This window comes from Tupaia chinensis, unplaced genomic scaffold (assembly GCF_000334495.1).
Source record: "Tupaia chinensis unplaced genomic scaffold, TupChi_1.0 Scaffold000450_1, whole genome shotgun sequence".
Lineage (NCBI taxonomy): Eukaryota > Metazoa > Chordata > Mammalia > Scandentia > Tupaiidae > Tupaia > Tupaia belangeri.
Window position 1 is genome coordinate 559,321 of NW_006159956.1, and position 12,237 is coordinate 571,557.

The following is a 12,237-nucleotide window of genomic DNA, read 5'->3' on the forward strand; positions in this document are numbered from 1 at the left end:
GATTCATGTACCTACTATTTGAACAGAATACTAACTTGTTTCTAGGCCTTAAGTTTCAAGGAAATATCCTTACCAGTTCAAAACTGCTTTTCTTGAAACCATCAGCTGAACTTGCTATTGTAAGTAGTTATATTACTTATGATATTGTGTGATCAACGAAATGTTGGGGGAAAAGGAATTGAAGATAATTGTAGACAGCAGAGATAGTGTAATAAGTGAGTGGAAGAGGGCAGAGGGTCAGACATGGGGTAAAAAACATATATACATGAAAGTGAAAATGGAATATTATGGATGATAACATGCATGATTAAGCCACTATCCAGTTTATTCTAGATGGGAAACCACATTTGGTATGTTGTGATGATGCTCAAGGAGTTAATGTGAATTAATAAAAAAATTTTTTCAGAAGAAAAAAAAAGGCATTAAAAATACCTATCTGATGACTGCAGTAAGCTATATAGCCCTAGGTAGGTGCTACTTTATAGTATGTTCATTCTACTCACTGAGGTTTATGCCTAAAGTCAGACTTGTGTTCATGGATATGTATATTTCAGTTGTGCTTGCTATTGAAAATATTTAGATTTATTAAGATATTTAGTGAAACAATAAAATGGGGGAGGCATAGAAAGCACCAATAGATACCAGACAGGGTGGGAGATGGCAGAGGGTGAGACAGGGAATCAAGGACGGGAAAAAAGGCAAAAGATACAGAAAACAAGAAATGGAAAATGATTTGTTGACAATAACATATATGTTGATGTGCTTGATTGAGCCAATATACAGTGTACTGTGAATGGAAAAATCTCATTTTGTGTGCTATAAGGATGTACGGTGAATGAATGTAAATAAGGAAATAAAAATAAATTAATTAAAAAAAAAGAACTAGATGACCTAATGAGTGAAGATGCATGTGAGAAATACGTACAGTCTATTGATGAGTGAAAGTAGAACCCTTAAAGTAGTGTAAAACAGCTTAATCCAGGCATAGTTGTCTTAAATTAGTGCTTGATAGAAGACTGAAATTGCAGCTTTTAGCAATACCAGTGGGAAAAGAAATGACTCTGAACACCACTACTGGAAAGAAAAAAACCCCTTAACTTTCTAATGATCATATTTTTAATAAACACAAAATGCATCTTTTTCACAATATTCTATGATTCTTAGTCTATGCACAAGTATTCGGAATTCATGAAATTATCTGGGGGTAAAAACTAGTTATAAAAATGATGTAATTAGTGATAACACTGTTCGCCTAAGCCTTAGAACACTGTAACCATCCCTGGATGTGGGTCAGAATACTTCATTTCCTCCCCATTGGAAATCAGTCGGAGTGGAGAAAAGTGTTTGTTAGTTGTATAGTGTTAAAGAGCAGCACTATTGTAGTTTCCCCATATACTGCATTTGCTGGTGCTATTTTATACAGTTGAAGTAACAACTTTGCAGCAAAATAAGACATAATAAAATATTCATTTCCTCCATTAAAAAAAAAAAAAAAAGAACACCAACTGTCTGTGTGCCCCCAGCCATATCTGAGGCGACTGGCTTTCACCCCGAAGAGAAAAGCCAGAGGTGTTCCAGCACGTTGGGAGGCACAGGGAGGTATCAATAGTTTTCTTTAGATTCCTTGTTCCCCACATTCCCCATTCCCCCTCATTCCTGCACTCCCACCGCCCATGTCCACTGTAGCAAGAGCTGCAGCCAATCCCAGGGCCTTCAGGTGATGTAATCTGCACACAATTGGCTATGCTGACTCCTCCTCGCTTACTGGGTGCAGAAGAATCACCGTATCAGGGCCAGACAGTAGGAAAGTGTGAGGCTGAACGTGAGAAGGTTCCAGACTCACATCCAGAGACCTCCCTGGGGCCACCAGGCAGGCATATGCTCACGACCTAGGACTGGCTGAGGTTGGGGTGGATTACGGCATGAAGGTCCTGCAAGGGGTCTCAGTCTCTCTCGCTCACTCATGGAAGAAATCAATAAACCTAGAAAAATCCTATCAAAGGCTTGGACTGACCAAAGGCTGAGTGACCAAGGCCGTGTCAGCGGCAGCTCTTCAAATCCCGAGAAGCCATACAATCGACACAAGCAGACTGCTGGTTCACCGCGGCCAGGCGGCATGTGCGCCATCACTGCTGTCTGTGTCTGAGTGCTCGTCCTGCTGCTCCTGGGTGGGGGCTTGAAGGTGATACTCCACCTTGCCCTTTGCCTCAGCAAATGGACTTGTTTTGGGGGGGATTTTTGCCAGAGGGTACATGTGCTTACTGGAGAGAGAGAGGGACAGTGATAGGAAAAGTGAAAAATCACTCCCTGGGGGTGGAGGGGATGGCCATGCCACAGTCTCATCTCTTCCATTCTCCTCTAAGGCTTTTGGGCACCCACGTACATGTTCCTGTCATGTTTTTCAAACCACTAGATCCGAGACTTGAACCCCAGAGTCAGCCATGTGAGATCCAGCATCTTCACCACCATACCATCTGATGGTCCCAAATGGATCTTTTTTTTTTTTTTTTGAGAGGTTTTTGCTATAGGGTGCATGCGCTCGCCAGACAGACAGAGAGAGACATAGAGACAGAAAGTGAGAAATCACCCTCCAGGGGGATGGTCACGCCGCAATCCCTTCTCCTCTATTCTCCTCTCGGGATCTTGGGCATGTGTGCACACACGCCTGGTGTGAGTTTTAAGCCACCGGGTCCGGGACGCGAACCGCAGTCGATTACATGGGAGTCCAGCAACATAGCCATTACGCTAACTGCTGGTCCCCCAAATGGACTTTTTTGATCAGGGTGGGACAAGAAACTGACGGGGCCATGCAGGCAACACAAGCTGGTAAGGATGCTGCCTCCCATTCTAAGGCAGGGCCTGGACTGGGAAGAAACTGAGGCAAGGCCCAGTTTACGAGCCCTCCCTTGTGTCCTTGAACTGGCCGGTATTCAATTTCTCTGCCGTGAGTTTTACTGTTATTACGGTACCCTGTAATACCCCTTGTTAAAGCTACAGGCCCAAGTTAACTCACACTAGCAAAGTCAGCACATTCACCACATAACAGAGACTCAGAGATAAAACAAAAGAACTCACTAATTGACAAGACTCAACAAACAAAATGCAGGAACCCACAGATTTATTAGAGAAAAAAACCTAGATGGGACAACAGAATAAACAAAGCTGAGGGCTCCACAGAAAGATTAACCATTTTAGCTGGGAGCTCTTATCTAAAGCAACAGGTAGCTTTCAACTACAAAGAGTTTCTCATCTATGTGCTGTTGACTATGAAAAACTGCTAATAAAACATCCTGTGTTGTCTCCGGAGCTACAAGATCATCTTCCTTTCCCATATAGATCATAGACTCACCCTCTATTGTTGTAATGTATAGATAGTCCATATATTAACTGTGTCTTTACTTAGCAAGACAAGATTTCCATCTAGGTCGTCGTAACCAGCAACGTTATCGCCCTGGCCCGGGACTAAAATTATCAAACATCCTGCAAGCCCCCTCTTCAAAAGACTCTTCCCAGTAATCAAGATCTAAGAAGAAGATACAGCAGACAAATCGACTTCCTCATCCTGGGAACTGTGATTGATTTTACCTGAGCTGACAAGACAAACAGCATGTTTTACAATTATTGCTTCCATGCTTTGTATACCCTGTTCCTTAGAGTAAATCTTTTACTGCCCCTCACCCATTTACTTGCATGTATCACATTTTCAATAAAAAGGCACGATGATTCCTAGCAGTTGTCACTCCTCAGAGAACAATCTCTGGGAGTGTCCGGCTAAAGACGTGCATAAAAAGCATCGAGGCCTTAGTCTTCCTTTCTTTCCAGCGCCTCCTCCGTCGAGATAACCCACCCACGCCGAGGCTGAACCCCGGCAAGAAACCCTTTTTTTTTAGTAACAGGAAAAATTATCTCGGGGTGAAGTCCAGACCTGCCAGGGCTGCGTGACTGTTTCTGCTGGTGCTCGGGAAGCCCCGAGGTTCTTCTGGGGCCTGCAGGGCCTTATCTATCCTGGAATACAAGCAGCTCTTTCTCTCTCCTGAAGAACAGATGATTGGGATTCTTGTTCTGCTTTTGACAAACACCAAAAGAAGTCAGCCTTCGTAAGGCTGGAGGGAAGAAGAAGGGACATGCTGAAATCGAGAACCAGCCACCTAGGAGGTGAGCAGGAGTTAGACGGGCAGCTGCATGTCTTTAATAGCTTCTTCCGTGTTCCCTGGATAGATGAAGGGGGGTTGATCAGACACGGGCTGAGTGGAGACTCAGAGAGGGAAGTGGGCAGGCCCTGTCAAGGAACAGAATGAGGAAGAGGAGAATTAACCGAGAAAGCAATGACACTGCAGTGTTATTGAAAGTCTTTAGAAAGACAGAGACTTAATACTGTGAAGAACAGGCTGGCACCAAAAATCAGAACATAAGGACAAAGACAGTGAAAACACCAACGGGTCAGTAAAACGCCAACTGGTGTCTCCACAATTCTGCGCAACGAGAGTAATGCTCTGGTGTTTACATAACCACGGGCAAAACACAGTGTGCACACACTTGGAGAAAAACCAACTAGTAGTAAGGTTATCGCTGAGGAAGGCCTGTGCCAAGCAAATACACCAAGCCTACACACACACACACACACACACACACACACACACACACACCCCGATCTGGGAGTGGTTCAGATTGGTACTGGGTGGAAATTGGATGGCGTCCAAGGAATGACTTTTGCTTCATGTAAGTATGTAATTTCAGGCATGTATGGCTGAGAGTTTAGGGGGGTATTCAGGCCTTTCGTCCCCACACTGGCTAAATAAGTCAGTGTAAGCAGACCCACACGGCTGTGCCCTCTCTACATATTGGAAAGATCAGGTTTTAGATGGGAAAAGAGGAAGCTGCATTTTTTTTTCCAGCTTTTTGCCATGGGGAGCATGTGCTCACCGGAGAGAGAGGGAAAGTGAGAAACAACCTCCCAGAGGGTTAGCCATGCCACAGTAGTCTCCTCCACCATCCTCTCATTTTGGGCATGCATGCATACATGCCCAGCATGATTTTCAGGCTGCAGAGTCTGGGGCTCAAACCACGGTCAGCCATGTGGGATTCCAGAGCCTTAACTGCCATGCCACTTGCTCACCCCCAGGACAGGAAATTTGCTTCTTGCCAAAGAGGGGTGAAACCACTTGGGGAAGAGGTGGAGGTGAGGTTGGCAATGCAGTCATCCAAAAGCTATCCAGGGAAGAGGGTGCTGGCTAGAACAATGTGACTGTCCAGGGGACTCGGCCGGCCTTCGCGCCGTCCCTAAACCTGGTCACATTGCATCATAACTGTGGAAGGTTTGTCGCCAGGCAGCTCTCTGCACAGGGACTCTCATAACTGCCAGTGCTGTTGCTTCGTAGCATTTAACCACAATTGGTTATTCGGGAGATTAATCCTGCAACTCCGCGTCCCAGAAACCGTCTTGATTACTCTCTACTAAATCCGTTGTACTTCACACCTAAATGTTATTTCAATATTGGCTGAGTACAGGTCAATATGCTTTATTTATGAGGGATACATATATACCCGCAGCCTAAGAATAAAGAAATGCTGGAACCATTTGACAACAAATCGAGGAAAATGAGTAATTCTGTCGAAAAGGAGGAGATTTAATCAGAAAGCAGTGGTCCCCAACCTTATAGGGGATGGTTTCAGGATGATTCAAGTGTATTACATTGACTGTGTGCTTTATTTCTATTATTATTACATTATAATACGTAAGGAAATAACTTTACACCTCACTATAATGCAGTATTCACAACCACTCTCCAGTACTGGCATCACCACCTCAGCTCCACCTCAGGTCAGCAGGCCTTAGAGTCTCATAAGGAGCTGGCAACCTAGATCCCCCGCGTGCACACTTCACAATAGAATTTGTGCTCTGAGAATCTAATGGGGCCGATGAGCTGATAGGAGGCGGAGCTCAGGTGATAATGCCTGCCATGGGGAGTGGCTGTAAACACAGAGGAGGCTTTGCTCACTTGCCCACCACTTACCTCCTGCTGTGAGGGCTGGTTCCTAATATGGACCGGTGGTGGCCCAGAGGTTGGGGACCTCTGTCCTAAAGGAAATCCATGGGTCTTCAGTTATATTGGTAACTCTTCTTTGCTTTAGTTTAGTTTAGTTTAGTTTTAATTTGCTAGAGGGTGTGTGCATTTGTAGGAGAGAGACTCAGAGATGGGAGGGAGTGAGAAAGCATCTCTCTGCCCATGGGAGATGGTCACACCCAATCCCTTCTCCTCCACTCTCCTTTTAGGATTCTGGGCACACATGCACACATGCTCTGCATGTTTATCAAACCACCAGGGATGGGACTTGAACCATGCTGTTGGCCATGTGGGATCCAGCTACCTTAACCACTATGCTACAAGTTGCCCCCTTCTTGACTCTTTTGGGGAAATTTTAAAATTGTATTATTTAATTTGATACAGGCACTCACCAGAGAAAGACAGAGACAGAGAGTGAGGGGAAGTGAGAAAGCAAGCTGTCAGGTTCGGGACTCGAACCATGTGGGAGTCCAGCGCCCTTAACCACCACACCACCTGCTGCCTCCCCCACACTTTTTTTAAGATAGGGCTCCCTTCTTCAGCCTCTCAGCTGGGACTACAGGCACACTACCACACTGAGCTCTTTTTAAGACGGTTTAAGACTCACTGTGTTGCTCAGGCTAGTCTGGAGCTTGCAATCCTTCTACCTCAGCCTTCCCAAGTTGCCGGGGTTATAGGCGCATACCACCTTCCCTGCCCTTTAGGTTGGATTGGGTATCAAACTCAGGCCCGTCATATGGTCTCAGCCCGCTGAGCACAGCGGCTTAGCAGCACAAGCCACTGTGGCTGAGCCAATGTTGATAATGTTTTATTTCACAAGTATCAACCATATTATTATTTTTTATCTTTAGAATTATTTTATTTAACTTTATTGACTTTAATTTGACCGGAGAGGGACAGAGTGCAGGGGTGGGGAGTAAGAAAACACTTGCACCACGGTTGGCCATGTAGGACTCCAGCACCTTTAACCACCACACCATCTGCTGGCCCTGATTATGCTACCTTTATAACGTTTTGCCTTAGATCCTTCCTAATACAGTTAAAATATACATATGTATGAGTGAATGTAGCAGGCCATCAGAGGCTTTTTTTTGGTTATAGGGCATGTGCTCTTGCCAGAGACAGACAGAGGGGAAAGTAAGAAGTCATCTCCCCCTGCCCCCGCCCCAGGGAGACGGCCACAACACACTCTTCTCCTCCGTGCTCCTCTTGGGATTTGCGGCACACATGCACACGTCCCTGGCATGTGTCTCAGGCTGCTGGGTCCAGGGCGGGAACCACGTAGTTGGTCATGTTGGATCCAGCCACCTTAACCTCCACACCATCTGCTGACCCAACAATTTGAGGTTATTGCCAGGCAGCCCAAGCAACTGTCTTCACAAGCAACGTTAGCGTCACAGGCACTTGCTCGGGCAATGGTGTTCATTCCGGTCAGTCTTCCCTTCTGCTAGACCCACCGGCCTTTCTCCTCTTCGCTGCCACGGGCATCCTGGCACGCCCTGCCGGGCCGCTGCCTGAGCTCAATGAGGCTGCAGCGTCTCTAGAGATTACTCAACATTTGGGCTCTGTATTGGAGATTAGGGCTGAAGGTCTGACCCTGAGGCATGGAATATTCGCCATGTCATCCTGAGGTGTTGGGGCTCAGAAAACAATACCCCGAAGTATGACACTTTGCTTTTTGAGTACTGTGAACTAAAGGAAACGGGAAGGCCTCAGAAGCAAAGTCTCTCTCGGATCTTCTGCCCGTCAGTCTCTCACCCCACTCTTGCCCTTGAAGTGAGTCACAGAAACCAGAATCCCCGTCCTCAAGGCAGGTTATAGAAACTAGAACCCCTTTTCCCTCAAACCCAGCCGTAAAACCTAGACTGATTACTTTCTCCTTCTCCCTGAAGGCCCTCATTGCAGGGGGTCCTGCCCCATACCAGGGGTGGGGTGGGGGAGGACTGTTACACAGAAAGGCCAAGTGGAATAGACAGGCCTGGCTGGGTCCCCCATCCCCGCCCCTCAGTCTACTACTGTTAGCTCATACCCTTGTCCAATCACGTTTCTACACGACCGTTTTTTTTTGGTTTTTTTTTTGGTTTTTTTTGGAGAGGTTTTTGCTACAGGGCGTGTGCATTCACCAGATAGACAGAGAGAGACAGAGAGACAGAAAGCGAGAAATAACCCCCCAGGGGGGATGGTCACGCCACAATCCCTTCTCCTCCATTCTCCTCTCGGGATCTTGGGCACGCATGCACACGCGCCCGGCGTGAGTTTAAGCCACCGGGTCCAGGACTCGACTACGTGGGAGTCCAGTGACATGGCCATTACACTAACTGCTGGTCCCACGACTGTCTGTTTTTCAACAGGCCTAAGCATAGAAACAGTTTCCCTGCGTCTTTGGGTCTTCTGTTCTAAAAGCTCAGATGCGATGTGGAACTATTATGATTTTCTCGTTACTCTGTTTTTCTTACAGGAATGAGGATCCTCACACTGACCAAACATACTGTTACTAAACTCTCTACCGAGTGTGGTATCCTCAGCCTGGGAATGGCACCTTGAAACCATCATCACCCCGCTACGGGCTTGCCTGTGTATGTGTGCGTGCGCGCTTCCCATTCCCTGACGAGCTGGTGTGTTGTGGCTGTTTTTCTCACAATGGTCACAGTAAATAAGGTGCTAAATAAAAATGCATTTAAGGGGTTTCAGCTAAGCAGGTGCTTAAAAACAAAACAAAAACACAATGAAACAACATGGTTGCAGCTAAGGAGGTTTTCGCAAGTTGTTTAACTCCAGGAAAGTCTGATTCCACGTCTGATTCATACTTCTTTGGCAGGAGCCACTTTCTCTTCTAAGTTATCAAGTGCGTTCCTTCAATTCAGTTTCCAATCTCTCTGCAAACTCAGTTTGGGTCTCAGCCTCCTTCCACTCCTCAGAAGGGACCTTGATCTCCTCGCATCTACCGTCTGTGAGTACTTTATCCTCTGCAGCTATTAATGCTTTCAAGGTCTGATCCATTATTCTTAATTGTTCTTCCAATTAAGGTCATACTTGGCCTTCTGTGAGCTCAGCCCCGTCCTCTGCATGTTCCAGGTCACTCTGAGATGAGCAGCTTACAGACCGCCTCTTCATACTTGTGGTCGGTCGGCATCTTCAGCAAGATGTCAAGAGCCTAGATCCATAGACAGGCTCTGAGACCCTCTAGCCAACCTGCTGCTGAGTGTGGCTGCATGAGCGAGCTGTTTCCTTCCTCCTGAAAGAGCGCCTTGGCTTCTTCTCCATGCCGTCATTTAGGATGAAAACATCTTTTGACCGTGAGGGGAGAACAAAACCATCACACTGAAAATGAGAAAGTGGGGAAAAGGAAAGACCCTGGGCCCTGGATGACATTGTAGATGTGGAATTAACCAACTGTGGAACTGCTCGACTTCTAGGTGTCTTACAGGAGTTAGTTGAGTTGGGTTCTTGTTACTTGTAGCTGAAGGCATTCTAATTGACAACACTTTCTCTTTTTTAAAAAATTTAAAAAAAAAAAATTATTTCCTTGATTTTTTTTTTTTTTTTTTTTTTTGACCAGAGTGTTTTTTATCAACACAAAAAAAAAACGCCACCAGATCCAGATCTGATCTGGGACTCAAACCATGGTCAGCCATGTGAGAATCCAGCACTCCCAACCACCACACCACCTGCTGGCCCCCTAACTGATACACTTGCAAGCCAACTGTTCTGGTACAAGTCCACAACCTGAAATGCCTTGCATGGTATATAGTAGACATTCAGTAAGTTATCACTGATGAGGAAGTGAAAGATTTTGTGGTAGAGGCTGCAAGTTGTTTACCCAACAACTGTTCTTCCTTTCCTTCTTTTTTTTTTTGAAAGGTTTTTGCTATGGGGTGCGTATGCTCGCCAGAGAGCCAGCGAGAGCAAGAGAGACAGAAAGCGAGAAATCACTCCCCAGGGGAGATGGCCACGCCACAATCCCTTCTCCTCCATTCTCCTCTCGGGATCTTGGGCACGCACGCACATGTGCCCAGCGTGAGTTTGAGCCGCCAGGTCCAGGACGTGAACTGTGGTCGGTTACATGGGAGTCCAGCGACATAGCCATTACGCTAACTGCTGGTCCTTCCTTTCCTTCTTAATGACAGAATCCCAATTTTTTTGCTTGTCATTTTGCTGTCTGGAACAAAATCGTACTTTCCTCCCTGCTCTGTACAGAGGTGTGGTCAGTGAGGTGTGAGCACAAGTTGTGTGGGAGTGCTGCTTTACAGGACCTGACTCAGCTGGGAGGAGCTCTTCTTTTGCTCATCTTTCTTCTTTCAGCTTGCTTTCTCTGGCTAGAGCTCCAGCCGCCATCTTAGGCCATAAACTGACCTTGAAAATGGAGTCGAGAGTTAAGATGTTCAAGCAGAAAGACAGAAGCCCGGGGTCATGATGACGAAGTAGAGCCACCACGGCGGTGACTCTAGAGTGCCTAGCTTCAGATTTCTTTTCTGTGAGAGAAAAATAAATCTCGGTTTTGTTTAAGATTCTATTATGTTGGGTTTTCCCCTTATACAGTCACTGCTCACCTAATGACCAGCCTGTTTAACAAACTCCCATTTAGATTCCGTTCTGCAACGTGGGAACCCCCTTTCCCAGTCTCTGTCTTGTTCCCGTGGTTAGTTAGTATTCACTATGCTAAGTGCTCACAATCGCAGAACACCATGCATCTCATATAAATTATTGTGCACCCATAGTAGTATTCCGAATAAATAAAAATAATTGGATTTCTGTCACCGTGTTGTGGTGTGTCTTGTTGCTCGCTGGTGCTTATCTAATGTATGCCTTCTGTATGGATAGAATTATATTATTCTAGTGTGGTGCCTCATGCTAGCTGAGGAAAAATACATTCCCGGGTGTCAACAGAAATAACCACCTCTGCAAAAATAATAATTAATGTGGTTTATTTCTAAGCATGAATTTGTAAGACCTAGGCCAGAGAGGAGGCAAAACATGCCTCTCTCTTGGGACCAGCAGTTAGCGTAATGGCTATGTTGCTGGACTCCCATGTAGTCGACCACGGTTTGAGTCCCGGACCCGGTGGCTTAAACTCACGCTGGGCGCGTGTGCGTGCGTGCCCAAGATCCCAAGAGGAGAATGGAGGAGGAGGGATTGTGGTGTGGCCATCCCCCCTGGGGGGTGATTTCTTCCTTTCTGTCTCTCTGTCTCTCTCTGTCTTTCTGGCAAGTACACGCCCCCTATAGCAAAAACCTCTCCAAAAATAAAAAAATTTTTAAAATGCCTCTCTCTCTGGGTGATCAGGTGCAGGGTTCCTTCTATGTGATTTTGAGAGTGAGAGAATTCAGTGAAAAGCTGTCCATTGGCCTAACCCAGAAAGGTGGGACATGTGGAAATGGGGCTTATACGTTTGGGGAGACATTAGTAAAGGGTGTACTTTGTATTCTGTCCCGAGGACAGGATGTTGGGAGAGTCCTGTTCTCAATGAATCAAAATGATGGTGTTAATGATTGTGGGTGTGACTCACCCATTACAGGGATACTATGCCAGGGACAGGCTGGAGGAAGATTTCTGTTAGCAAGCGGGCCAAAATAGTCTGTTACTGTCTGTGGGTATGACTCACCCCAGGCCCTCTGGAAGGGATTTTAGAAATAGGAAAAAGCAGTCAGACTTCTGTCCTCATGGGCCAGCAGGTGGTGTGGTGGTTAAGGCACTAGATTCCCATATGGCTGTCTATGGTTCGAGTCCCAGGAATAGTGACTTGAAAATCACAACAAATAGATAAATAAATAAACAACTGAAAAAAAAAAAAAAAAGAAAGGGAACCAGCAGTTAGTGTAATGGCTATGTTGCTGGACTCCCACATAGTCGACCGCAGTTCACGTCCTGGACCCGGTGGCTTAAAAGTCATGCCGGGCACGTGTGCGTGTGTGCCCGAGATCCCGAGAGGAGAATGGAGGAGAAGGGATTGTGGCGTGACCATCCCCCCTGGGGGGTGATTTCTCGCTTTCTGTCTCTATGTCTCTCTCTGTCTGTCTGGCGAGTGCACACGCCCTATAGCGAAAACCTCCCCCCCGCCCTCCCAAAAAAGAAAGTTTTTTTAAAGAAGAAAAAAGGTACATATCCTGTGGGTGTCACGTGGTACTTTTCAAAAAGAAATACATACCCTATGCCAGCAAGACACACCATAAGA

General features: G+C 46.1%; 1 pseudogene; it reads left to right on the forward strand.

The window, feature by feature from the left end:
- LOC102493985 (glycine cleavage system H protein, mitochondrial-like) overlaps window positions 1-942 on the forward strand; it is a 2,924-nt pseudogene extending 1,982 nt beyond the window's left edge.
- The last annotated feature ends 11,295 nt before the right edge of the window (window positions 943-12,237 follow it).